Raw genomic sequence first — 10220 nt, forward strand, 5'->3', positions numbered from 1 at the left:
TCTGTCGGGTGCAAGCGGCTCGCTATATAAACGTGTATTTGGTTGCGAAACCCAGCTGCCCCGTCATGATATCAAAATCGTGCTTGGCGACTTCAATGCCAGGGTGGGCAAGGAAGGGATCTTTGGAACCAGGGCCCGAAATATGGTAGTATGCAGTACTAGTTTCAAGCATAAAAAGATCCATCATGCTACGTGGCTGTCTCCGGACCAAAAAACGAGAAACCAAATCGATCATGTTGTGATAGACGGAAGGCACGCTTCCAGTGTTTTAGACGTACGCACACTCCGAGGCCCAAACATCGACTCGGACCACTATCTTGTTGCAGCCAAGATACGCACCCACCTCTGTGCAGCAAAAAATGTGTGCTCAAATGTGCAAGGAAAGCTTAACGTCGAAAAGCTGCAATCACAACAAACAGTCAGTGCTTTCGGTACTCGACTCTCACACCTGCTCTCAGAGAGTACTCTTCAACAAACCGACATATGCTATGTGGACCGCTATAGGGATCTGAAGAGGGAAGCGAGGCGTATTTGCCGCAATAAGAAGAGAGAGGCCGAAATACGTGAGTGCAAAGAGCTTGAAATGTTGGCCGACAGGAAGAATGCCCGAAAATTTTACCAGAGAGTTAGGCGACTTACGGAAGGTTTAAAGACCAGGGCGTACTCCTGCAAGAACAGCAATGGCGACCTAGTAACCGATGTCCAGAGCGTACTTAAATTATGGAGGGAACACTTCTCCGCCCTACAGAATGGTAGCAGGACGGAAAGTTGTGGAGAAGAAGAACCCGAGCCCGCAGTCGATGATGACGAAGTCGACGTTCCACCGTCTGACTATAACGAGTTACGAATAGCGGCTGAAAGACAACAAAGCTGCTGGAGCTGACGGCCTGCCAGCTAAGCTATTCAAGTACGGCGGCAAGGAGTTGATAAGGTGCATGCATCAACTCTTGGTCAGAAAATGGTCAGATGAACGCGTGCCCGACGACTGGAATTTAAGTGTTCTCTGCCCAATCCACAAGAAAGGTGACCCCGCCATTCGCGCCAACTACCGCGAGATCAGCCTTCTATGCATAGGTTACAAGGTCTTATCGAGCGTATTGTGTGAAAGACTAAAGTCCACCGTCAATGAACTGATTGGGCCTTATCAGTGTGGCTTTAGACCTGGCAAATCCACCATAGACCAGGTATTCACAAAACGCCAAATCTTCGAAAAGACCCGCGAGAAAAGGATCGACACTCACCGACTTTAAAGCCGCTTTTGACAGCACTAAAAGGAGTTGCCTATACGCCGCTATGTCTGAATTTGGAATCCCCTCAAAACTCTTAGGGCTGCGTATAATGACGTTGAGCGATACCACCAGCTCTGTCACATTTGGGAAAGACCTCTCCGAGCCGTTCTGCACCAAACGGGGCTTCAGACAGGGAGACTCCCTTTCATGTGACATCGATAGCATCGGTATCAGAAACCGCGAAATCTGTTCTCCATTTTCCAAGTTGGATAAGGAAGCAAGGCGAATGGGTCTGGTGGTAAACGAGGACAAGAAACAGTCAGCACATTCGCGCCTTGGCACCCACGTCTCTGTTGACAGTTACAATTTCGAAAAAGTAGAGAATTTCGTTTAATTGGAGACCAGCATTAGCACCGATAATAATATCAGCATGGAAATCTAACGCAGAATCACTCTTGCCAATAAGTGCTACTTTGGACTGAGTAGGCAATTCAGGAGTAAAGTCCTCTCTCGACGTACGAAAACCACGCTCTATAAGTCACTCATCATGTCCGTGCTGCTATATGGCGTAGAAACATGGACAATGACAACATCCGATGAGGCGGCTCTTGGAGTGTTCGAGAGTACCGCAGACGATGGAACGATGAGCTGTATGAGCTTTACAACGACATGGACATAGTGCAGCGAATCAAAATACAGCGGCTCCGCTGGCTTAGCCATGTCGTTCGAATGGACACCGACGCTCCAGCTCTGAAAGTATTCAACGCGGAACCCGCTGGTGGTAGCAGAGAAAGAGAGAGGCCCCCCTGCGATGGAAAGATCAGGTGAAGAAGGACTTGGCTTCACTTGGTGTTTCCAATTGGTCAGTTGGCACAGAAGAGAAACGACTGGCGTGCTTTGCTGAACTCGGCCAAAATCGCTTAGGCGGTTACAGCGCCAAGTAAGAAGCAGAAATTCCGTTGGCTACGTCCTCACACCTTTTATATTTATGATATAAGTGACCTTTTGAAAAATTTATGTACAGCAATTAAAACGTGAAATATATATTCGATAATATAATTCATTAACATGGCTTATGCATACTCTGGATCTTTTAATTTTGTTTCTTTTAAATCCAAGCGCAATAGGACTGCAGTGGTAGAGAACTGGCGATATCGATAAAAATTTTTAATATTGGATTCATAAATCAGTTTTCTTTCTCATGGCGTTATTAAAAGCTCATTTTAAATGAAATATTTTATAAAACTTATCTTTATTTTTCCACCGCACTTTGAGCATCTTTTCGTTTCGCGTCTTTCTTTTATCTGTTGATGTGCGCATTTGAACTTCTTTAGTACCAAGTACTTTATAATACGGTTTTATTTATTACGTTTAAATATAAAAATCTATGTCATACCATAAGAAAACCCTTTACTTTTACTTACTTTTGCTACGAGAGGGTCGAATAATCATCAAATTATCGTTTAAACTAATTAAGTTCAAAATTGTATCCAAGTACTTCAATATTCGACATTATTTGGTAGGTACAACTACTTTTCTTGAGCACAAAACGCAGCCCGAGTGAATCTTGCGGTTACTATGGCAACCAACAACCGTTACTTTATCAGTATTGCCACTCACTTGATCGATCAAAGGCAGTCATTCACTACAGGGCCAAACTGACATTTAAAATTTTGCGTATGTATTAGTTTTCGTTGTGAATGTGTTAGAGTTTCTGTCAATCGCGTCTTGTAGGGAATAATAATAGATTGGCGCTTACACATATGTTAGTGTCTGGCCGAGCTTCTCCTCCGATTTGTGGCGTGCGCCTTGATGTTGTCGCGCAAAGGGTAGGGACCCACAGTTTTACGCCGACCCTGAACGGCGATTGTATTTTTATGAAGAGCTGTTTTTCATCGCAGAAATACACTCGGAAGTTTGCTATTGCCTGCCGAGGGGCGACCGCTATGCTTAGTGAAAGCGCGCACTGCTTACCACTACACCACAGCGGCCACCTTATCAAATAGATTTTTCAAAAACAAATATTGCGAAATTTCACGTATAAAATTTTAAAAGTACGTTTTCAATACTTACCAGTCCTTATGCACCAAAAAATTGAATCTGTTTAAATTCTCCAGAATTTCCTCTTTAATTTGATACCCATACATCTTCTCTAAGCACATTTCACTGAATTTCTCAAATCATTTTTGAATTCCTGACGTCAGAGTGACAAATTAAAAACGCAATTTTACTATATTTGGCCATGGTTTTGCGAATATATTGGTTTTGTGTGTAATATTTTCTATCGCACGGTGTTATATATATAATGAGCTAGACATTCATAAAAAATATTATTTATTAAATAAAAAAACGGAATATAGCCAATACTCGGCAAAAAAAAGTAGTTACTATTATTATCACCAGTGCAAATTACAAATCCCTTTGGGACCTAAAAAAAGCCGGGATCCCAGTATCCCGGGATTAACATTCCTAATGTTCAACCATATTCAGATATGTAAATACATACATATGCATGTATGTACATTTACTCTCCTCTATTTTAATAAACCTCTAAGCATATTTGCTCTTATTTTTTTTTTTTTATAAATTTTTATTTGCTTTTACGTACTGTGCTGCTCGTCCGTGCGTCCGTCTATCCATCCGCCGGCCAATACGGACATCTGTCCTGTATGCTACGCTATAAATTTACCAAGTAGGTAAGCTATGCATGCTATCAGATACACATCTACTCAACAAACATCAAAATCAGGCTCAACCCTTCACTTTACGTACTATACTTACGTATGTACATACCTAAATACGTATTTCCATATACATATTATCCTGCATTTACAACGATTCGCTATGGACACACGGAGCTCCATTGTTTCGCGCTACCGGCTTCATAGTTCTACTGTCGGGCCTTTTAACTGCAATCAGCTCATTTTTTGCGCATTTATGTCCGCCAATTTCTTCTATTTTTCACATCCCGAAAAAAGAACGAATGCCGCACTTAAATAAGCAATTACAGATCACAGGGCAAAATCAAAAAAGGTACAGCAAACAGTCGAGTTTCAGCAAACAAAACCAAGCATTGCATTGATGGAAGTCCATAAAAAAGATGCAAAGAAGTAAATTCCCTCACAACAGGATACGAGTAAGCGCGACCAACCGTTCATCTTTTGGTTGTCGCTTAAAAAATAGTGCGAAGGGCCAGCACCGAATGTCCGACCAATGTGCCGACCATCTCAACCCCTCTAAATAAGCACATTCGCCAGCATCTGACGTCGTTAAAAAGGGTTAAGGGTTAAAGCTGTCAAAACTGATTTAAATTCAAATCTCACAGCGGCACGGCTGACATATGAAACGGCCAGCAGCGCGCCGCATCCCTTCGCATGGGCATTCAACTCAGTCGGTGGCGCTGGTGCAGAGAATGAACAAAATTAGGCTATGTATTGTTGCACGCTGCCACAGACAATGTTGGTAAGCATGGACGATAGCAGAAAAATCCTTCAACATGTTCAATTCCAGCTAAACGCTTTAAACGCTGGATGAAGGACGAGAACGTCTCTCATTGACGATTGGGGTGTTGTTACATATGTAGGTCTCCAGTCTGGATAATTGATTATGTATCTTCAAACAGCCATCTCTTGGTATTTATTAATTAGATTGGAAAGTAGAACGATTGTAGAAAAGTTTCACACCAACCGAACAACCCAACTCAGTTTCTTTAAAGTTTAATTTCCGGCGAGTTGGCTTCAAATGTGTAAGTCTTTACGTTTAGTTGAAAGCGAGCAGGCAGCTAATGGCAATCGACTATCGTGCGCCCGAAATACTCAATCTGCTTAAGATTTTAACCCTTTTCGCTGATGCCAGTCCAGTTCATTTCGCGAGCACAATGACCCAGATTTCGGCTAGCGGTCGAGCGCGTGGCAACAGGCAAGAGCTGCAGAGCTTCAACGGCATTATGGCCATGACCTTTACCCGGCGACTAATTAAGTATGCAATTAGAATTCGACCTTTTCGCATGTTAATTACCTTATATTCTTAGGACAATGACCCAGCGTAAATTACTTGGGTAAAGAGTTAAGGGATTTGCCAGCTGTGTTTTTTTTATTTTTTCACGGAAACTTACACGTAGTCGAGCCTGACCATACCCAATTTTGTGATATAAATGTACTCTTGTATGTAATTGAATCTGTTATATTTAAATATATGTATATGTGAATGTATGTAGGTATGTGTTATTTTATTTGCTGTGTTTCCGTGGGCAATGATCGGGATCCGGATAAAAAATTTCATTTGCGTGCAACAACGATATGATCCTGATAGAGATGTGGTTCAATTTATGATCGGCTCTTTTTGGTTTGTGTCTCTGATAATATGGCAGTGCGGTTTGGCAGCACTGACAAATGAATGTATACACAAACATATATGTATTCTTCCATTGCTTTTTTTTAAGTTGCTTCACATAAATTTCCTTTGTTCTAAATATTTGTTTAAGTGAATATTATTTCGTTTAAATGTACCTTTCCCCATTTACTGAGTTCATTTTTATAATTTCGTGTTCCTCGTGCTAGTAGTATAAAATTAGAGCTGCCAACTCCAATAAGAATGATCCAGACCGCTTCCGTGGGAAATGATCGTGATACTGAGCTGGATAACCCAAATAAACACAACTGTTGTTATTTTTGTATGTAGCACCTTGCTGCTCTGTCTGTTTTATTACCACACTTCCTACTCTCAATACTATTCGCCCTATACTTACAGTGGCGGGCAAAAATGGATGAATGCCGTTTCGTTTTTTATATTTACAATGTTTTCCAAGCTAAAATTTTTTCGATATTTTTTTATAAAAATATGGTTTATGCTTTAAAAAAAACTCTATAAATCACACTTTCGACTTTGTGCAGAACTTAGGAAAATTCCACAAATTTTTATCTAAATTTTGAGCTTTTTAACCAGAATTTTCGGAAAATTTTGTGGGTATGCAGTTAACAAGCTTGTAAAATTGTAGTAAAATAAACGCAAGTTTTAAGCGGCTTAAAAATCGTATGGATTTTTAATATATATATTTTTTACGGCGTTTTGCACTTTTTCCATACAAACATGCGTTTGCGGAAATAATAAAAAAGTCAATGCCAAATTTCGCTATTTATATGAAAAAACCCGTCAGCAAAATAAATATTAAAAATCTATGCGATTTTACAGCCGCCCAAAACATGCACTAATTTTACTACAATTTTACAAGCTTGTTAAGTGTCTAAAGATTCTGGTTAAAAAGCTCGAGATTTAGATAACATTTTTTAGAATTTTTCTAAGTTCTGTATAAAGTTTTAAAGTGTGATTTACATAGTTTTTTTTAAAGCATGAACCATATTTTTACACAAATATATCAAAAAAATTATAGCTTGAAAAACATTGTAAATATTAAAAACTAAATACCATTCATCCATTTTGACCACCACTATGTATACGTATATAATTATGTATGTCTAAATACGTACATATTGTCGTTTAAAGTACAAAACCGCGTATCGTCATTCTGTAAAACCGCGTAACTGACATTTGCTGCCAAAAATTGGTTTTTCTCACACAAGCTCTTGGCTCAATCCTTATCCATTCGTCCTGAAATATACTAGCCATAAATGCGATTGCTTTATAAAAAAGAGAATCATTTTGAAATATGAGTGTTTTTACTCTCTAGAAAATAATTTATGCAACGTCACATATGTGGTTTTGCATTATCTTGATACGCGGTTATGCACTTGGTTGATACGCGGTTTTGTACTTTAAACAACGATATGTATTGTTCTTTTTTTAGTGATGGTGTCCTTCATATATGCATAAGGATGTCGTAACAGTATATACGAAATATATTTATATTAGTAATTAATCTTCATTCTCGGCTTGAAATAGATAGCTCTGCTCCAAACACAGAAACCTGCTGCACTCAAAACTAGGGATGTTTAAATAAGATCGGTGTTTCCAAAAACTGTTTTTTTTTTTAATTTGTTTAATGATCTTTTCAATGCTTTTTTTAATTTAGGTCTTAATTGTTTTTTTGCTTTTAAACCGAAAACCGAAAATTTGGTGTTTACATTCCCCAGCAATGGATAATTATTTTGCAATTCGTCGAGATAAGAATACATTTTACGGCGTACCACAAACTTCAAATTAACTACTCAATTTTTGTTTGCTGATCCAGTAGCTAAGCATAATCGACTGTGAAGTCGATTGTAAATATTGAAATTTCGTACAAAGTTTGAAACTTGGATTTATATATCGTTTGTTAAAACATAACTCATATTTTAATAAAAAATTAACAACAAATATTTACCATGAAAAACATATGGAATTATATACATATCACTCATTTACTTCAATAGTGGCATAATCCAAAAAATACAAATTGGGAGTTGAGTTTGCAGAAATTACCTCTACCTTTTCTTCTATGTTGTGTAAATATTTATGTAGATTTATATGATGGATTTCATCGAATTACAACTACCCACATCATGTTATGAAAAAAAAATTAAATACTAGTCATGACTTTTTACAATTCATTCACGATGTTGTTACGTCTTTTTGCATTTCAGGTGACGATATGTAAATTCAAAACTTCAAAGCCGTTTTTCTGCAGTTTTACTTTTTGGCATCTTGCTGATTTTTTTCCAGGATAATAGTTAATTAGACACGCTTTAGCCTGATTGTTTCAATTTGTATTAGCCCTGAAACAATATCCTTTTAGTATCATCACAAATTTGTAAGACAATTTTCTCTAGATTTTCACTCCGCAAAATTTATTTAAAAAAAATGGTTAAATTTTAGTATAATAAAGTGCAATTTTAAGTCGCTAAGGATTACCATTAATTTTTGGTTTTTTTTTACGGTGTTGCCCATTTTTTTCGTACAAAGTTCAGCCATTTTTTTGAAAGAGAAGCAAATGTACTCAAATTAAATGAGTTACAAAACTGCAATCCAAATTTTTTCTAAAGATTCTTATTAAAAAGTTTGAAATTTTAATGGAATATTGCAGAATTATTTTTTTTAGCTTTTTGCACAAAGTTGGAAATTTGTATATATGGTTTTTGTTAGGAAAAGAGCTTTACTTTCATAAGATAAGTAAGGTGCATCCTTTGCAACCGAGCTACAAAAAACACTCGTTTAAATGACGAAATACACCCAAAACAACAACACAAACTCGCAATTGATCCGAGTTCAGTCAAGTCGGTTAAAAAATACGCGACCTGAAGTGAAAAAACTGCTCTATTGTGAATTGTTAATGGGAAAGTGAAGAGGGACAATTTTGTTTCCTTATATACGAGACTTATATTTTAATAAACTATATATATTTCGCAAATACCTCGCATAATTATTCATTTAAATTGGTTTTTGTATCCAAATCCCGTTAAACTAATCACATGTTTCTTGTCAGCTACCAACAGGGTTGCTTAAGTAGCTAAAAGGAAATTTTACCCGAGTTAAGCGTTCTTTTATCGCTCGCTTACAATAAAATGCAGATAATAAATGGTGACAGGTAATAAGATCAACGGAAATAAGGTCAATTGACTTTATTTCCCACCCTGGTGCGAAATAAAGTCAATTGACATTATTACCTTTTTAAAAACGAAATAAAATCAATTGACGTTATTTCTCTTTCAAACATTAAATTTGCTTAGCTTCGCGGCGGCCCGCGTCAGCGCGCCACACCGCGCGCGTCGCGCTCGCGCTCGCGTCCCGCGTACCCAGCGCGACCGGCGCGCACACCACGTCACGCTACGGCGCGGCCCCCCTTCCCCGTCTCACGACGTGCTGTAACAAAGGTAGATTTATTTTTTGTATACGTTGAAATAAAATTTGTATATATTTTAAACATCGAGCGTTTATATTCAATAATACCCCCTATCTGCTCACTTTTCACAAAGATGGGATTCTGATATAAAAATCCACCTAAGCTTTAACTGTCATCAGTGATATTAATGTTACCTTATATAACGACAGGTAATAAGTCCCAGATGGTTTCTAAAATCACAAATTAGTTTTTGTGCAAATTGCAGATAGAGGGTATTAATGAATTCAAGCCCTCGATATTTCACATTTTTATATTTGTAAGTTATTGGAAGCAGGGATGCCAACTTGGTTCAAACCGTGCCATTTGTTCCTATTTGACTTCAAATGGCACTTAATTTTTCAATTTGGCACAAAATGCCAAAATGGCACTTTTGTAAAAAAAATAACATTTCAATACAGTTTTGTGAAATCCTTTGCGTGCACTTATTTTTCTCAACTAAAATTTTCTAATTTATAAAGGCTTTTCGACTGGTTTATCTTATTTTATCATTGCACTTTTGTTTTGAAAATGTGGCTTATTTTATTGCTAAATGTGAATGATTAAAAGGAATTACACCTTTTTTGGCACTTTTATTTTTCTATTCGGCACATTTTGGCACTTTATTTATCCTCAATATGGCACCTCATAACTAAGGAGAGTTGGCAGCCCTGATTGGAAGATTTCTGCTGTGTTTTGAGGCAACAACTTGTCTGCAGTAAAAAAGCATATAATTTGTGTTTCAAAAGTGTGTGAAAACCAATCAATTAACTTATATGATCTCGGTTCCGATATTGAATAATCAATAATTGTTTATACCCGCATTTTGGCACATTGGCTCGTTGAATGTGCCATCTAATAAGTAGTGTCGTCGTTCTCCTTAGCTGCTTTTAATTGACTGCTGGCGGAGGCATAAATACAGTGTAAGAAAATTCTTTTTTTATAATTGTTTCCTTATAGAAAAGTTGGGTTCTTTTCCACCTTAGACATTCCGAATTCGTTCAAAATATGCTAATTTAAAACACAGAATTCTTTCAGTGCTCCTCCGGGGTTTTTGGACATGTACTGATTCTTCAATTTAATAGTGTTCGCTTTATTTTTGTAGAAACGAAAAATGTTTTGCAAGTTATGGATCATTTCTCCACTCTTTCTTTAAATATTTCTCATATTCCAGCTGTGCG

Source organism: Rhagoletis pomonella, unplaced genomic scaffold, assembly GCF_013731165.1.
Source record: "Rhagoletis pomonella isolate Grant_MI unplaced genomic scaffold, Rhpom_1.0 Rhpom_scaffold_00010, whole genome shotgun sequence".
NCBI lineage: Eukaryota > Metazoa > Arthropoda > Insecta > Diptera > Tephritidae > Rhagoletis > Rhagoletis pomonella.